The sequence below is a fragment of the Sturnira hondurensis genome, unplaced genomic scaffold, assembly GCF_014824575.4.
Source record: "Sturnira hondurensis isolate 20B ecotype Veracruz unplaced genomic scaffold, ASM1482457v3 Scaffold0011880, whole genome shotgun sequence".
Lineage (NCBI taxonomy): Eukaryota > Metazoa > Chordata > Mammalia > Chiroptera > Phyllostomidae > Sturnira > Sturnira hondurensis.
Genome location: NW_028084511.1, coordinates 2,010,946 through 2,021,967, shown reverse-complemented (window position 1 = coordinate 2,021,967; position 11,022 = coordinate 2,010,946). Strand labels below are relative to the sequence as shown.

The 11,022-nt window shown below is 45.9% G+C and overlaps 1 long non-coding RNA gene across 1 annotated transcript; it reads right to left on the bottom strand.

The window, feature by feature from the left end:
* Positions 1-507: 507 nt before the first annotated feature.
* On the bottom strand, positions 508-3,801 carry LOC118996864 (uncharacterized). The gene is made up of 3 exons (XR_005068568.1): positions 3,747-3,801; positions 3,215-3,352; positions 508-1,156 (listed from the first exon to the last, which is right to left on the bottom strand). It is a non-coding gene; the product is annotated as an uncharacterized LOC118996864 (long non-coding RNA).
* Between the last annotated feature and the right edge of the window lie 7,221 nt (positions 3,802-11,022).

Sequence of the window (11,022 nt, the reverse complement as noted above, 5' to 3'; positions counted from 1 at the left end):
TACCTTTGTTCTGGTGGCTATATTGTGATGCCATAGTCAGAACATGCCGTTTACCCTTTTCTTAGCCTCAAACCCAGATATAACATTGGTCTCCCTTCCAATACCTGCAGGGTTTCCTGACTGGGCTTGCAATAGAGCCAGAGAGAAGAGTGTTTGCTTAGGCAGTAATTGAGACTTTACCTTATTTATGATAAAAAGCAATTACTAGAGCTACAAAGTATGCTTTTACTGTCTTCTCTAAATTTTATGAATTTGAATGTATTTTACACTAAGTTTTCCTGATACAGTCCACCTTGAAAGCAAAAAAGAAAGTTCACAAGATTTTACTGTGTACATTTACTGAGGTAAGAACATCAATTGAAGCCTTAGAAGTGGATGTGGACACTTGCTCATGGAATCCACTCCATATGTTTAACTTGTTAAGGCAAGTCTGTTCTCTGGCCTTTGCCAAATTGGCACACAGCACAAATGTCACCACACACACACACACACACACTTACATGCCACTGCTGATGAGACTCTCTAACTCAGGGCATCTGGGACAAAACTACTTTAATAACAACATTAAGGTTTATGTTTCCAAGTCACTGCCATTTCCTCAAAAGTGTTTGGTGGAATTTTCCAGAAACTACCTGAGATGTGGTATTGCAACAGAGTGAAGAGTGAAGCAAATGCGTGAATGCACCTGTCTTCCACTGAGCCAGACATTAAGAGACTTGGGCAGATCTAAACATTGCAACTCTCCCCACTGAGAAGAGACATTTGAGTAAAGAGCAAAGAACTACGAGAATTTGAGAAGAGAGTAGAACAGGATTCAGGCACTGCTGCACACTGCACATATAATCAAAAATGACTATTTTAAGTATGTCATTCAGTGTATTTTGGAAAACACTCTGCTCAGAGACAGAAGCAAGGTGGCAATCCATTTAATTTGTTATGTGCATTCTTCTGAGTCCCCAATTTTTTTTCCTCCAGAACACACAGCTGTTATCATCTCATGACCTTTTTTCTTACAGTAGATTAAAAAACAGTGGCTTCTCATTGTGACATCTGGGTGCAGGGCAGAGGCCAGCAGAGGGGACATGCAGAAGGTTGTGCTGAGGTCAGGGATGAGGCAGTGGTAGTGCCCCCAGGAATGCAGGTGATGAATGGTACACTGTGAAGAAGGCAGAAATTATAATAAAATGGAAATAATTCCACCGCTTTTGATTATCACCATGGTCCAGTGTTCTCAACAGTATCACCAATGACACAGTCCTCTGTGATGGACCCTCTGAACTACTGTTGCCTTGACCTGGAGCCCGAAGCTCCCACACAACTGTCCAGGACACATCCTGACCTCAAGGGTTTGTTGAGACCCAGGCTTCTCCCACTGAGTGGCTGCAGCATCTCTCAGGCCCTTAGAGCTTACAATGGGAAGACATTACAATGCCAGACATTGGGAAAGGTCAAAGCCATGGAGACGTTGAAAGATCCCTCAGTGGTCTCCAGTCATTGGGGAGAGAGAGGGAAAAGAGGCAAAGCACAGGGACTGGAGGGCAGGAAAGCTCTCTGCACTGGAAGAGTGGGTATGCATCATTGTACACTTCACCAAAGACGTGGAATGTACAACACAAGTGCGAATGATAATGGTCCACAGGTGATACTGATGTGTCAGTAGTGGTTTGTCAGTTGTGACACACATTTCTGTCTGGTGGGGCTGTAGATGTGGGGCAGGAAGGTTGTGCGTGTTTGTTAGTGGGATGCATGTGGGAAGTCTGCACTTGCTGCTCAATTTCTCTGTGAACCTAAACAACTCTAAAAATTTTTTTCTGTTAAAGAAAAAAGAAAAGTATAAAACAATTATCTTCAGACAGGAAAAATATTTAAAACAAAATATAAAAACAATTTGAGCCCTACTCAGTGTGACTCAGAGGATTGGAGCAACATCCCATAAACCTAAAGGTCACAGGTTTGATTCCTGGTCAGGGCACATGCCTAGGTTGGAGGTTCAGTCCTTGAGTGGAATGCATATGAGAGGCAAACAATTAATGTTTTTCTCTCATTGTGTTTCCCTGCCACCCCCTCTCTCTAAAATCAATAAGCATGTCCTCAAGTGAGGAATTTTCAAAAAGGAATTGGTGAGGACTCATGGACATGAGCAACAGTGTGGTGATTGCTGGGGGGGATGGGTATAAGAAGACTAAATATTAATGGAGAAAAGTACAATAAAGAACAACTTAAAAATGAATTAATGAATTAAACATTTAAGATAAGCTACTGAAAAAAACTATTGGAATTGATAAGAATTCCTAACATTAGCTGAACACATTCTCAGCAGAGAACAAGCGATTCCTCTTCTGTCGCTCAGCCATTCCCATCACACCATGTCGTGGGAAAAGAGGGACTGTGGCAACAGGAACAGTACCAGCAGCATAACACTGAAATGGACCTGCAGAATTGCACAGTGTGTTCAGGAAGAATCCTGAAACTTTACTCACAGAGCCACACACCTTGTTCTTCAAGGAAACATGTACAGTTTTACAGGTGTCGACTGTTCTCAACTAATTCTACAGATTCAATGCTGCCCCCACCAGAGCCCTAGCAGGACAGGTGTGCTCTGTTTTGAATTCCAAAGTGCGGTCTGCATGACTCGGAATGAGAACATTTGCATTTCTTCGTTAGTAGAGAAGAGCCTGACTTTGGGCCCAGACTAATGGACTCAAGCTCAGCTCTGAAAATTTCTACCCTTGGGGCTTCAGCTGGTGCTGACCCTCTTAGCTCCATTTTCCTAATCTATAAAGTAAGGGTGATATTTTAGGTCTGACCTCAGAGGACTTGTGTTGGGATGAATGGATCAATAGAGGAAACGTGCTGCACACAGTGTCTGGGGGTCAATGTGAGCTCTTACACTTACATCAGGGAGGAATGAGTGTAAACACTGAGTCACACAGAATGAATCATCTCATTCCCAAGTCAAACAGCAGATTGAGTCTAACTGACTTTGCCAACAGGAACATTTGTTTCTCCTAAGTGCTAGCAGAGTGTGCTTCTGAATTTGGCTCTGGCCCCACTGAGATTTCTAACAGTTAAGATAAGATCATTACTCTTCAATCACTCCTTGTACTGTTTCATGATGACCTCTGAGTCACTGTGCCTGTGATGTTAAAACCCTAATAAGGGATATTGGAACTCAGGGTAGAGGAGGTGGCAGGTGGGGGTGGGTGTTACTTACCCAAGACACACAGGGTCTTTGGACTCTCTCCTCAGCAGGATGCACAGGCACACATGTCCCTCGGGTCTCAGGGTGACATCCCAGGAGTTGTGTAGATCTTCACAAACTGGTAGACACACACCAGAGGGATGAAAACTTCTGTGGGACAGGGACCTTGATGAGCTAATAATGCAGCATCTCATCTTCAAGACCATTTCTTTTTAAGTTAATTAAATTTGTTTATCACATTCCGGGCAAAAAAACTACCAGCTATAACTCTTGTAATGATCAGATAAATGGTTTCCAACTGGCTGAAAATAAGAATAGTCTATAGAGGAAGCTTTGCAATATTGTCTGCCAGCATGCATCATAAGATTGACTCAATCAAACTTACATAGAAAACTGGAAAAAAAAGAAGAAGAAGAAGAAGAGGAAGGAGGAGGAGAAGGTGGAAGTAGAAGGAGAAAGAGAAGGAGGATACTCTGTGAGTCACTGTCACTGGGCCAGAGAGAGTCTCTCCTGCCTCCATCCCAGAGTTGTCTGCCCTACTCACCTTTCTGTTGCTGGAGCTAACAGCCTCTGACTTCCACAGCCCAGGCCGGCCCCCAGGTGCCTTCTTGTTAGTGTCTGTGTGCAAGGCTCTGGTGGGAGATTGAAGCTGGGGAGAGAGCAGGCACATGCGAGTGTTCTCAGCTCTGACATCGCCTCCTGCAGGGGTCACAGGAGTGGTGCCTGTGGAACCCACAGCAGCCCAGGGAGGCCGTGTGGCTGCCGTGGCTTCGCGAACAGGCTCCTGGGTTCTTGCTCAGTCAGCCCAGTCCCAAGAGCAGCAGCCTCAGCTTCCCCTGTAGCCATGGCGTCTGGGCAACACCACTTGTCTTTCTCTCTTGCACTTCCAGAAACCGTCTTCCTGCCATCCGCAGTCAACAGACAGCCCGTGTAGTCTCTTCTTTGCTTCTCCAGCCCTGCAGACACCTTTATTACCAACTCCGTGGTGAGCTTCCCCCTGTTCAATAGACCTTCGGCGTTTTCCATTTTCCTTATTGGACACAAGCTGATAAACACCAGGGAAGATTGCTTATGGCAAACACGATTGTACGCACAGAAATGCACAACTTATAGAGCCACAAACTGGAGAGGAGCCCCATCCTGGACAGGACTGTCGGTTGCACTGACTGCCAGCTGGAGGGAAAAATTAAAGCACCGCACACGGAAGAACCCCAGTGTTTTACATTCTCTGAACCAATACTCTTGACATCTTCAAAAGCATGAGATCAGCACCATTACCAGTACTTCAGAAACTGTGCTAATCTGTGGCTCATCTGATAATTGACACAATGTACCATTTTGTGATGCAGTGTCGTTTTGTCATTTTGGTGTCATCAGCTGACCTGTAACTTATTGCTCCTACAGGAAGTCAGTTGTACAACCTTTGACTTCTGTCTTCTGTGGTGAAACGCTGCGTCCTGAGCAAACCCAGGGAACGGGAGAGAGGCAGCTGCCCGGTGCTGGTCATGTGCTTCTCCTCTCATCCTTCCCATCCTTTCCCTTCAGTGTTAACAGTCATTCACGTCCCACCCTGACTCTCCATTCCTCCTTTGCACAAAAACCTGCTCGGTCTGAAGGAGTTTTCTCCAGCACACGCTTGGGCTTCTCTTGCTCCAGATTTATTTCTCAGTGGACTTCATCCTACCTGCTCTCTGTCTGCATGAACAACTCTTCTAATCAAATGTTGTCGGTTTCTTTTCCCACCACACTATTGAGTTTACCACTTTGTTCTTTCATTGTGTTAATATCATACTGTGGTGTTTTGGTGGGAGGGGGAATTCACAGGGGGATGGCAGAGAGCAATCCCATGGTGGGTCAGTGTTGGCTGTTGCATCCAGAAACGCAGCGGAAAGCCTCCTCCTGGTGACTGGTGGAAGGCTGCCAGTGCTCAGGAAGAAGCCAGATTCTACAGGAAATGGTGCCCCCTGCAGGTCAGGCCTCACAGTTGTGCTCAGCCTAAGAACACCTCACTGGACATTTCCTTCTGTGTGCCAGTCCTGCGGGCGACCTGCCGGTGCCGCTCCTCACTTCACCGTCAAGTTAAAAGGTCCAACGCAGGAAAAATGAGAACCCACAAAGGAAATCAGTGAAATTAATGGGATAATAAATATTGGAAGTGGTAATATTTTCAAAATATTTTGAGTATTTTCTCACGGTAACCCATGCAAAAATTACAAAATTATGGAAGACATCCAGCACCAGGTGAAGACGTCCTACAAACCACTTCTGCCTGTGATTGCATGGCTTGTGTGAGAGCAACGCCTCCTCCAAGGATGGGGCAAAATCTCGACAAAACACAAAAGTCAGAGTGCTGAAAGTGTTGGCGAGCAACCAGGCAGCATGGACTCGAGGGGTCAAGATTCGAGAAGTGAGGGCAGCCACAGAGAAGTGGGTGCACCACCCCGCTCCACGTCTTCCCCTGGATCACCTTCCAGGGTCCAGGAGGACACGGCGCAGGATGTTGAGAAGCCAAGCCCATGAGGTGAGGAAAGCCACGGTGAAGGCAAAGGTAACAGCTGGTGATTTCCACTGAATGGATTTACAGAATCACATCTGTGCGATGAGTTTAAAAGCGTAGGGAGACGACCCCCCCCCCCCGCCCCGGCACCTTATGAGTAAAGTCGTGTGGGCTTCTGCTTGAAGATGCGTTGATTCTATGCCCTTTTTGGATGTGATCTTGACCATGTATGTGTCAGAAGAAAACTGCTTTGCCTGCAGCAAGGTGCAACTCCATTTTTTCAACCCCATGTCCTATTAGTCACCAACTCTCACTAAGAAGTAAGTTTGGACCCTGGTTGGGTAGCTCAGTTGGTTAGAGTGTTGTCTCTGTATGCCAAGGTTGTGGGTTCAATCCCCAGTCAGGACACATACAAGAATCAACCAATGAATGCACAGATAAGTAGAACAACAAATTGATGTCTCTCTTTCACTCTTTCTCTCTCTCTCAAAAATCAATCAATAAAACTCTTTTTAAAAAGTTGGGTTGGCCTTTTTGGGGAAATGGTTTATCGATGTGCTACTCCTCCATTCTTCTCATTTCTCAAGGTGAATAGCCACCTACCCAGTGAGTGGTCACATGACCAAGAGGTTAGCATCGGGAAGTGCGTATGGTAGTTAGAAAGAGAAAAAAATGTTGACTGTAACTAATATTAGAAATAATGAGTATCTCCAGAGACTTTATGGACACCATAAATGCCTGCCCACATGGTAAATGTAATTTTAAAAAACTTTAATGGTTGGATTCCAATGGAAGACTCTGTACCACCCGCAGTAAATATGTCCCAGTGACAGGTCAACTGTTTAGTGCATTAAAGTGTCCACATTTTCACCAGGTTATGCTGTCCTGCTCTTAACTGTGTGCTGGTTTTGTATGTAACCCCCTACACCATGTTCCTTTCATAAAGGTCCATTCTGAAGCGCACTGAAAACTCGTTCTCTACTCCACATAAAAACTGACATAATTTGAAAGAAACAAAAAAGGAAGAAAAATCAGCAACTAGAGAGCGAAAAACTTAAGACGTCCCTTGGCCTCCTATAGTGTTGGTGGACAGATGTTTGACTTTAATTTCCTTAAAGGAGGAGAGCTTTTGATGACCCTAACTCTCCACTGTGACCCATGGATGGCCATGGCTTTAGAGTAAGGAGAGGGACCAGCAAGAACAAACCTGGAAGTCTGGGTATAAGTGTGTGAAAGTTCAAGTGGAGCTCCATCCTTGTGATAATGAAGACAGGTGCATTCCTAAAGGGCAAGATGGCTTTTGTTGTCTCATTGTTAATGATCATGCACCATCTGAGCGTCAGGTCTCAGGCTGAAAGGCCTCACCTCCCTTGTAGGTGATATCATAAAGTCACTGCAAAGAAGTTTTTGGTGAATCTACTTGTGTCTGGAAGTGGGCTTGCCTTGGTGATCTGGAGATACTTGCTAGGTCAAAGGTGGACCAATCAAGGGTTGCTGTTACATAAGAAAAACGACTATCTAATATGTTCTTCATTCCGTGCTGTCTAGCTGGGAATCAATAGCATGGAGAGGAAAAGCCAAGAAACCAACAAGTCTCCTGGTCATGTCCTGGTCTCCTGTGTTGCGAATTTTCTGATCTATTTTTTCCATTGACTCTCACAACAAAGAAGTGTTAGTGTGTGTCAAGGTGGTCATATGACCTGTCCTGCATCATAGAGCAAGGCAGTGGCACGATCAGGATTCTGACCCAGGCATGTCTCGCTTCAATGCTAGAGTCAATTGCCACTGCCAGCTGGGCCAGTTCTTGAAAGGTTCTTGGCCCCTGAGAACAGTGTCAAGCTTCTGGCCATGAAGCAGAGGATGAGGGCCACAATTCTCACTCAGTCTAGCATGGGCTTGGGCGTTAGCAGTAGGAGGAGCACGTTCTGAGGCCCTGGCATCCTCAAGACCAGACCCTGATGGTGCTGTGACAGTGTTGTCTGGCATCTTGCTAGAACATACCTAGAGAAAACAACACAGGAGAGAGGTTTGCATGGTGGTCGCTCCTGTTGCAGCAGGACCAAGGAGGTGGGGACATTCGTGCAAGTTCATCTAGATGACACCCCTGTTTATAGAGCACGCCAAGGGCATTGGAAGTGATCTCTGCTTCAGAGAAGGCGATGCCACGTTGACTGACACTGTTTGTAGGGGCTCAGGACCAGCTCCTTCCAGCCCGAGGCCTAGGTTCCTTGAATCCACCTGTGGGAATCCTCCCTGGAAGTGTCTTCAAACTGTCTTTAGGTATACCTTATTCCATTCCCTTACTTGTCCCTTCCCTGGAAAACAGCAGCAGGGATCAGAGCTCCACTTTTTGTTGACCATCTAGGAAAAAAAAGAGTACTTACTGAGAGAGAGAGGTGAACCATTCCAGGTAGAAAGTGCTACTTCCCCATCTCTCCCAGAAAAGCCAACGAGCCCACACTCTGATTCTGTTCACTCACCCCACGTGAGCATGTGCACTGTGTTGGCACACAGCAACGGGGGAAGGGGCAAACATATGGGGCGTGCTGTTCTCACAATATGCAGATGGAGAAGAGATAAAGCAAATGAAAAGAGGTGAACCTGTGCAAATCAGATACATTTTAGTAAAATCAATGTGGTCTGAGTGAACAGGAAGCCGTTGGTTTGGAAGGGAAGGATGACAGGTCTTTCATGACATGCTCTCCCTCTCAGCCAGGCAAACACTTGGAGGGGAGGAGAATATGCATCAGTGCTCCACTGAGCCTCAAATACAGTGACAAAGAAGTGGTTTCTTTAGCCCATCCACATCCCCAAGGCCCAGCCTCAGGCACGGGGCTGAACCCTGGGACTCCCAGGGCACACCTTAGGGAAATCTGAAGGTTGCCTTCTTCTCAAAGTAGGTCCCCCCACACCAGCAACCCCAGCACCCACCACCTGGGAACTGGTCTGAAAGGCAACTTCTTGGACCTCTACTCAGATCTACAGATGAAGAAGTCCAGGGGTGGGCCCAACAAGCTGTCCTTATCAGACCTGCAGGTGATGTGGAGAATCACAGCCTTTTAGGATCTCACCTATGTTGGCTGTTGGTCTCTGGAATAATTTTCAACAACACATATTCATGCAAAAACTGAAGAGAACTGTATGACTAGATCCTGGAGGGTCCCTTCACCTGAAATTCTGCTCTTCCTTCCTAAACCTTCTGTAGGAACATTTGCATTATGGAAGCCCAGAGGGAGTGAGCAGAGGCTAAGCCTCATGGCTCGTGCCAAAGCAGAGTTACCCGGCATTCACTGTCACTCAGCCGACTAAGCTGCTCACAACCCAGGTGGAGCTAGAAAGTCTGTACTGATGTACTGAGGCCTGCACTGTCCGTGGTGTTATGGTTGAGGGGAGACAAATTCACACAGACTACAGAAATCTTGTGGAAAAAAGGGGACGGCATTGCCACTCTCTGAGTGAGAGAGGGCCCTGACCCCCACCTAGACAGGCTTTTATTGCTTTTCTGGGCACATCACCTCAAGGATGGTCCTCATTTACTATGCACAGGTTCACTTTAGATGGTTACCTCTTACAGAAAACAAAGGAGAGAATGCTGCTAATTACATCACAGAAGGATATTTGCAAATGTAAAGGGAAAAGTGGTTGAACTGGTTACAGTCGTCCTTGGCAGGTTTAGCACAGATTTTAGGAAGTTACTTTAAAGACATGCAGTAAACATTTGCTGCCTCAATTCAGGGTGAGGGAGTTGTAGCAAAAAGCAAGTCTCAAAGCAGCCTAGGTACAATGCAGGCCCGATTCCCCATGGGAGAACCTATCCATGGGCATGGGTCCTGTGTGCTGGACCTCCCTTTCCACTGGCCTTTCCGAGTGGAAGCTGGGCTACATTTCCCATGCCACACAGAACAGTCTCCTATACTGTTAGCCTACCTGAGGGAGACTGGAAAAGCCTCATGGGGCAGGTCACTAGCTGGGGCCTAATAAGAAGTGTCAGATAGGCAAGGGGGTGGGCTGCAGTTAGGAGAGGGGCTGGCACACATGGATGGGTCCCATAGAAGCAAGAGAGTCCAGATGAACTCTTTCGTGCAGCTTCGCTCCGACCAGGAGGTGACCATTACCAATTCTATTCCTGGAATATGGTAGGATAGTTCCATGCACCATCCTGCTAATGGAGGGGGGAGGGGGTTGGGAGGGGGACATGGAGATTCTGACCAGCAGTGACTTTTAAAGAGCAAAAAAGTTTTTAACTTTGATTTTTTTTCTTTTACTTTTATCCTCACCCAAGGACATGCATGGCTCATTGATTTTAGAGAGAGGGGAGGGGAGGGGAGGGAGACAGAAACATCGCTGTGAGAAGCATCCGTCAGTTGCCTCTAGTATGCACTGCCTGGGGGTTGAACCCGAAACCTAGGTATGCGTTCTGACCAGGAATCAAACACACGACCTTTCTGTGTACAGAGTGACACTCCAACCGAGCCACAAAGCCAGGGCTGGTTCATACTTTTCCGACATGTTTAAGAAATCTGTACCAAACATAAAAACACTAAAATTTTGTCCTGTTTTCTTCTAGTTTTCTCTTTTAAGCTTTTACATTTAGTCCTATGATCCATCATGAATTAAATCGAATACAAGGTCTGGCAGAAGTAACGCCCACAGGAGTGTGGAAGTCTCGCCTGAGACGGACGGCAATTCGAACATTCCACCTAAAATGTCACATGGTGTGCTTGAGTGTGATGCTATGTTAGAAAATTACATGCTTATAATTTTGTAATAAAAAGGGAAGGTTTTTGTGCCAGACCCTTTATATGGTGGAGCGGAGACTTTTTTATAGCCATTGTTACAATTTGTTGAAAACGTACCCCTCCCACACTAGATTGCCTTTCCACCTGGGTGAGAAGCCAAGTGACCATGTGTACACAGTTGTTTCTGGACTCTATAGTTCCTTGGACCTATTTGTCCATCTTTATATCCATACTCTACTACCCTGACTGCTGTAGCTTGGAAGCGAAGTTATGCCATTGCCCCTCCCAATTTGGTCTTTTCTCAAAATCGTTTTGGTTACTGTAGGTTCTTTGCAGTTAAATATAAATTTTGAAACCGCATTTTTCATAAACTTACCCTCCCCCCCAAAAGCCTATTTGGACTCTGACTGACATTGCATTGCGTTAACTATAATTCCATTTAGAGGAAACTGACATCTTAAGAACACTGCTTCCAACCCATGCACAGCACATGTGCCCATTTAGGTCTTCATTAATTTTTCTCAGCAGTTTTAGAGTTTCTACTGCACAGGTCTTCCACATCTCTTATCAAGTTTATCCCTAAG